General features: G+C 40.7%; 1 protein-coding gene across 1 annotated transcript in view; it reads left to right on the forward strand.

Moving 5' to 3' along the window:
- LOC145401024 (protein Wnt-16-like) overlaps positions 1-7500 on the forward strand; it is a 363501-nt gene that overhangs the window by 52074 nt on the left and 303927 nt on the right. The gene's annotated exons all lie outside the window — the stretch shown is intronic.

The raw sequence follows: 7500 nt of genomic DNA on the forward strand, positions 1-7500 counted from the left end.
CTTCCTTCCTTCCTTTCACTAGTAGTAGCAGTTGTGGTAGTATAGGAGGAGGAGGAGGAGAAGGAGGAGGAATGATAATAATAATGATAATAATAATAGCCGTGGTAATAGTAGTAGTAGTAGTAATATGGATATAATCGACAGTGACGATTAAAATTTACAACTAGACGGAGATAATATTCAGGATAGTTCATTTACAACTCTCCTCTCTCACTCCACCGGCGTTTCTCGTGTATTGCGGGCACGGCTAAGTCATCGTCCACCCTATATCACTTATTCATTCTCTACTCCAACTGCCACGCCCATACCAGCAGACTGAGCCGCCCCAAGTAACATACGAGACACGACGAGCTGAGTTACTAGAGGAGCGCTATTAATGGACCACCCTGAGCATAAGAGAGAGAGAGAGAGAGAGAGAGAGAGTATAATGTCACCATGCCACTCAAAGCTGAATGGAATGTAAGTGAAAATTCTGTTTAATGTCAGTAGCGCATGGAAGAAACTGATGTGAAAAAAAAAATCGTTTAATATTAATACACAGTGAAAACAAAAAGTGCGATTGATTAAAAAGATATGTGACATGAATCCTCAACACACACACACACACACACACAGCTTCAAGGAAACATGGTTCATATCAATACTCCCAGAAATCAAAAGCTAATTTTAGAAAACTGAGAGTATGTATGAATGAATAAAATAAAATACTCCCAGAAAACGAGGGATAAGATTATGGAATTAAATAATCGTAAGTAATAATTCCATATTAATACGTCCTGAAATTTAAAAAAAGAATGAAATAATGTTATATAAAAGAAATTGACGTTATTAAAAAAAAATACCCAAAAACAACTTTAACGGAAAAAGAACAAAACAGTTCAAACAATAAAAAAAAATAAAAATATCAATAAACCGTTGAAGGAAAAAGGAAGAAAAATGAGTTAAAACCGAAAACAGTATGGTAACAAAAACCCTGTCATATCAATACCCAAAAAGCAAAAGGAAAAGAAAAAAGAAAAAGGTGTTTAAAAAAAATCTGTGTGAATCGAAGCACGCAGACCGCAAGGGAGAAAGATGAGAAAAAAGGCGATTGGAGATAAAAGGGAGAGGGAGATGAAACGATTGCAGTGGGAGGGAGTGACGGGGCAGAACCGAGCCCTTTGGGGGATCCTTGTAACCTTTGTGGGTGTGGGTGGGTGGGTGGAGTGTGTGTGCTTGGATTGAGATGTGAGTGTGGGTGTGGTCCTAAAGAAAGTGTGAGTGTGAGCAGGCTATGTGAGGTGTGTCTCTAGGCATGTGAGGTGGTGTGAGAATGTTGAAAATGTGGGTTGGGGTGTGGATGTGGGCGGGTATTTTTAACTGGGTGTTCTGCAGGTAGGGTGTGAGTGCGGGTCGCAGAAAGTTGGTGTGGGTTGGTGTGGATGTGGATGTGGGCGAGTATTATATAGTGGGTGAGGTGCAGGTAAGGTGTGTGTGTGTGTGTGTGTGTGTGTGGATGTGAGAGAGTATTATAAAGTGGGTGCGGTGCAGGTAAGGTGTGTGTGTGTGTGTGTGTGTGTGTGTGTGTGTGTGTGTGTGTGTGTGTGTGTATGTAGGTATTGCAGGGTGTTAATGCTGGGTGTGAGTGTGGGTGTGGGTGTAGGCATTTGAGAGTTGGGTGGATACGACAGGAAGCTGAAATGTGTGTGTGGATGTGAGAGAGTTAGTGTGGGTGGGAGTTTGGGAACTGAGAGTGTGGATGGGGTTGTGGGAGTGAGTAAGGTGGATTTATGTGTGGGTATGGGTGTGGGAGAGGTATGGTGAGGTGGGGGTATTGGAGTTGATGGTGGGTCTGGGTGTGGGTGAGAGGCGGGTAGATATTGTAGAGGTTTGGTGAGGTTGTGAGTATGGATTAGGGTGAGGGTGTTTGTGGTATGAGCCGGGGTGTGGGTGTGGTGTAGCTGGAAGTGTTAAAGGTGTGGATGTGGGCGTGAGGAGTGTAGGTTATGGAGATCTGGGAGTGGGTGTAGGAAGTAATGATGATGATGGGCTATGAATGTGTGTGTGGGAGAGAGAGAAAGCGGAAGCCGTCGGAAGGAAAGTGTGTGTGTGTGTGTGTGTGTGTGTGTGTGTGTGTGTGTGCACGTAAAGTGTATAGGTGAGTGTTGACTCATATGTACATGTAAATATAAATATTTTACGCTTAACGTCAAAAAATAAAATGAAAAAGCAACTAGCTGCTTTTGACGTCACAAGGTTTAACCCCTTCAACCCGAGAACGTATTTATTTTTTAGTTTTTGCTATGTTTGGGCAATTTTATTTTTATTTAGGGGGTGTTGAATAGAAGGCTTTAGGTATAGACTTCATGAACCTGTTTAGTACTCAGGTTATGCTATTAAGTTGAGTAAAACTGATTGGTTGTAGCAAAAATCTTGGATCTGGCTCTGTGTTGTTTTATTTTTATTTTTTTCTTAAAGGGAACAATCATTGGGCGTCTGGCCTTTGGTTCCTTCTTCCTTAAAAAAAAAAAAGAATTTACTATGAAAGACGTCCCCATAGTGAAGGGGTTATCGGTAGAAGTGTTAAGTAGTAGGGAAAGTAGCAGATGAGTGAAAGTACTGGACGGTGTAGGTGTAGAGAGGGTGTAGAGAGAGTGAGGTTGTAGGTGTGTGATGACGGTAGAGAGAGAGAGAGGGCTTTTTGTGGGGAATGAACTGGTCAGAAAGAAAGTAATGGAGGTGTAGGTGTAGCGGCGGCAGTAAAGTGTGAAGAGAGAGAGAGAGAGAGAGAGAGAGAGAGAGAGAGAGGATAAACAAGTTTGAAAGAAAATAGTGGAGGCGGAGGACTAAGCATCAGCAGTAAATAGTAGACCAGGTAAAAAGCCCAGGTGATGACAGGTGTATTAATAGCCGGTGAGGCACGCAGACTCAGCGACAAAAATCCAAGGAAGTGTGTTTACAGGATCGTATACACCTTGATAAATACATCTTGATAAATACACCTTGATTAATACACCTTGATAAATATACCTTGATTAATACACCTGCCTAAATACACGTTGATTTATACACCTTAATAAATACACCTTGATTAATACACCTTGATTAATACACCTTGATAAATATACCTTGATTAATACACCTTGATTAATACACCTTGATAAATACACCTTGATAAATATACCTTGCATAATACACCTTGATTATTACACCTTGATTAATACACCTTGATTAATACACCTTGATAAATACACCTTGATTTATACACCTTCATAATTACACCTTGATTAATACACCTTGATAAATACACTTTGATTAATACGCCTTGATAAATATACCTTGATTAATACACCTTGATTAATAAACCTTGATAAATACACTTTGATAAATACGCCTTGATTAATACACCTTGATAAATACACCTTGATTAATACGCCTTGATTAATACATCTTGATAAATACAGCTTGATAAATACACTTTGATAATTGTGTTGTTTAGGCAAGATGGTCGAAATTCTCAACCATATATTCTTGAATCTGGCCAAATGTTGTAGTGTTTTATTTTGCCAATAATCTGAATGTTTTACTAAGTCTGTTTGTCTGTCTGTCTGTCTGTCTGTCTCTCTCTCTCTCTCTCTCTCTCTCTCTCAAACAAACAAACAACGAAATTCTTTACTGCTTTGCTATGGCTACCGCCAGGCGATTTTTCTTTTAACTAAGGGGTGGCCATTCAAAAACATTAAAATAGCCTGAGTTTAATTTTCAGTTAACAGTATTAAAAATTTTGTAGCAGCTATTTGAACGACTGCATTTAGGTTATTGGAAATATATTTAGATATTTTGTAGCATAAAAAAAAAAAAGTAATTGCAGTGGAAAAGATGGGTGATGGGAAATGAGGAGGACGAAACAAGAACGACGATGATGCAGGTGAAGAGTATCATGGATGGTAGAAGACGTGTACGGTAAATAATAATAATAATAATAATAATAATGATAATAATAATAATGATAATAGTGAAAATGATGATGTTGATGACGGTGGTGATGGAAATGATGATGATGATGATGATGATGATGATGATAATAATAATAATATAGTAATAATAATAATAATAATGATAATAAAGTAATAATAATAATCACCTTCCCTATTTTGTCTGAAAAATATTGACAATTAGCGAAACGCAAAGGGAATCTCATCTCTTCTCATGCGTGCCTCTCTATGCTTCGACTTCTCCGAGATGTCTTCACTAAATCTTGAGGAGGTACTCATTTCGCTTACCGTTCACCCATCCCGTTAAACGATATGGTGACTCTGCACACCATGACGAGGCTGAGAAGGATGGAGAGGAGAACAGTGGATGGTGGTAGAGATAGGAATGGAGGCTGGGGGAAGGACAGTGGGATAGCGAAGAGAGTTAGATGTGATGCTGGTTATGTTGATATTTTGTTAGTGGTGTAGAATTCTGTGTTGTCTTGAACTTTGGAGGACTCTGTGTTTTTATTTCTCAGTGCCGTTGATTTTGCTGTTATTGTTGCGATTGTTGTTGTTATTGTTGTGGTTGTTGTTATTACCTTTGTTATTTATGTACTGCTGATATTATTGATGTTGTTGCTGTTTGTAATTGTTGTGGCTCCAGACTCCTCTAGACATGAAGCCAGTGGACTGCAGTAAACCTATCACTTCAACCGGACACACCCATAGATTTTTTGCTGATGATAATGCTGCAAAAAGAAAAAGCCTGTAGTGAAAGCCGGGTGCATGAGGTGAATGTGTTGTGTTGGGGGCTGCATTGAAGTGAGGGGATTATGGATTATTGGTGAGTTGTAGTTTGTGTTGGTGTGAATTGGACAAATGGAACAGTTATCCCTACGTACCGTACTGAAGCTGTTTTTACTGTGAGGATACAACAGAGGGTCCAAGTCGGGCCAAAACTGTTGTATCTTTTGCATAAATACAGGGTCTGCATTTGAATATGTGTCTTCCACCCCTTTTATTTTGATTTAGTTTGCCTTTGACACCTTCATACTCAAAGTGCCAGTGGAAAGAGAGAGAGAGAGAGAGAGAGAGAGAGAGAGAGGGGAGGGGGGGACAGGAGTGCGAGGTGACTGCTGATGGATGGTCAGTTAGGGGGGTGACGATCCGGCAAGGGGGAAGGGGGGGGAGGAGGGGGTGTCATTGAGGTGAAGGGAGGAAAATGAGATCAGAGAAGAGAGGGTGGGGAGGGGAAGGGGAGGGAGGTAGGGTGGAGAGGGGAGGCCTTATTGCTAGAGGGATGTAGGGAACAAGAATTGCTAAAGAAGTGGATGAAATATATAAGCTTTTTTTTTTTCTTTACTTTCTGTAGTCTTTTCAGTCTTGCTTGTCTTTCAGTGATATCGGTACCCAGATTTTTAGGTTTTGTACTGAATTGAAAAAAAAGAATGTGAAAGAAAAATTAAAATATCAGTAGTATCATCATCATTATCTCGCCATCATCATCATCATCATCATCATCATCATCATCATCATCATCATGCTAACCCTACCCTTGAGTGTTATAAATGGTGTTGTTGGGATCCAGACACAGGAAACAGCCCCTTAAAGGACTATTTAGGCCTATACATTTAACCCCTAATTTCAGGCCATTTTACTGACTGTAGGGAAAAACTTTGTCAGTTGAATCTTGTCTCAATTTTCCCTTGAACGACGAACGACAAGCGTTTTAAGTCTAGCTAAAGTTAGATTATTTTTTCCGTCTCGAGAAACCGTCCCCAATTTCGAAGGCTAGATTAGAACTCTCATTAGTCTGCCCCACGAAAAGTGCCACACGTCTATCAGTCTGGCGTTAATTGTTTTGAAAAAGGTATAGAAATTCGTCTTAATATGCGGGGAAGATATTGTGAAAGCAGGAGAAATACTATACACTATAACAGTAGAAAGATGATGATGATGATGATGATGAACTACACATAGAATCTGGTGCGAATGCGTGAAGTGGTGAGAGGAGGAAGAAAAGAGGAGCAGAGAGGGAGGGAGGGAGGGTGTGGTGAATGAGGGCAGTGTGGGAGATTGATGGAGAGTGCGAGAGACGGGGAAGGGAGGGAGGGATGGAGGGAAGGGGAGGGGAGGAAGGACAGAAAGTGAGGGAGGGAGGAGAGGTGGGAAGGAGAGGAAGAAGGGATGGGAAAGGGGAGGGAAGAAAGGGGACGTGAAGGAGAGATATAAGTGAAAGGGAGTACATAGGGAGCACAGACAATAGGGACTTTTTAACTTCTAATGAGGCAGGCTGGTGAGGTGAAACTTATACCGCTAAAGGTCAAACCATAGTGAGTGAGTGGGAGACAGAGTGAAGGAAAGGGGGAGAGGGAAGAGAGGGATACGATAGAGGGGGAATGGGAAGTGGAAGAAGGAAATGGGAGAGGGTTAATGAGGGAGGTAGAAAGGGAGGATTGAATGTGGGGAGGGGATAAGGAGAGTGGGAGGTGGGGGAGAAGGGGGGTGATTGTGTGGGAGGGGGCAAGAGTGGGAGGTGTCATGTAAGGGCCACCACACCTCACGTGGGCTTCTACGAAAGATATTCTCGAAATAAACTCTGAATCGATAAGACATGTTGCTAGATTAGACAGATAACTTGCCGTAACACAATCTATGTACTGTATATATATATATATATATATATATATATATATATATATATATATATATATATATATATATATATATATATATATATATATATATATATATATATATATATATATATATATATATATATATATATATATATATATATATATATATATATATATATATATATATATATATATATATATATATATATATATATATATATATATATATAATAGATATAGATATATAGATAGATATTCCGAACCCAGATTGCTACCCGTCGTCTTCAGGAGGCGTGTGAAAGGCAGTGGCTGGTGGAGGTGGGGGCAGGAGGAGGGAGGGTTTAGGAGAGGAGAGAGGTGGAGGAGGCAGGGTTTAGGGTTTAGGAGAGGAGAGAGGTGGTTTTGGTGAAGAGGGCTGGAATAATGGTGGATAGGGGTGGGACGGCGGTGAAGAGAGAGAATGGTGTATAACTATGAAACAGTAGTAAGAGATTAATGAATGAGAGTTGATATCAAGGAACAGGAAAGAGGGAATGGTGGAGAAAGCCGAAACAGAGTAGTGGTGTTTTGGACAAAGCTGAAACAGTGGTGGAAAGGGCTGGCATTTCAGATAGAATGAACTTTTAAAGGAAGCTAATGGAAAAAAGGCTGGGTCAGTGAAGGAGAAGGCTGATTCAGTGGTGGAGAGGACTGGGATTGTGATGGAGAAGGATGGGGTAGTGATGGAGAGGACTAGGGTAGTGATGGAGAGGACTAGGGTAGTGATGGAGGCTTATACAATGGTAGCTCTAGAGTGCAGGGATAGGGGTGGAGAGGGCAGTAGTAGTGGTGGAGAGGGCTGACGTAGTGGTGGAGGAGAGGGCTGGTGGTGACATGGTGAATAACGGGAGGACAGAAGTCGATGT

Source organism: Coenobita brevimanus, chromosome 54 (genome assembly GCF_032717465.1).
Source record: "Coenobita brevimanus isolate Jiangsu-jjx chromosome 54, ASM3271746v2, whole genome shotgun sequence".
Classification (NCBI taxonomy): Eukaryota; Metazoa; Arthropoda; class Malacostraca; order Decapoda; family Coenobitidae; genus Coenobita; species Coenobita brevimanus.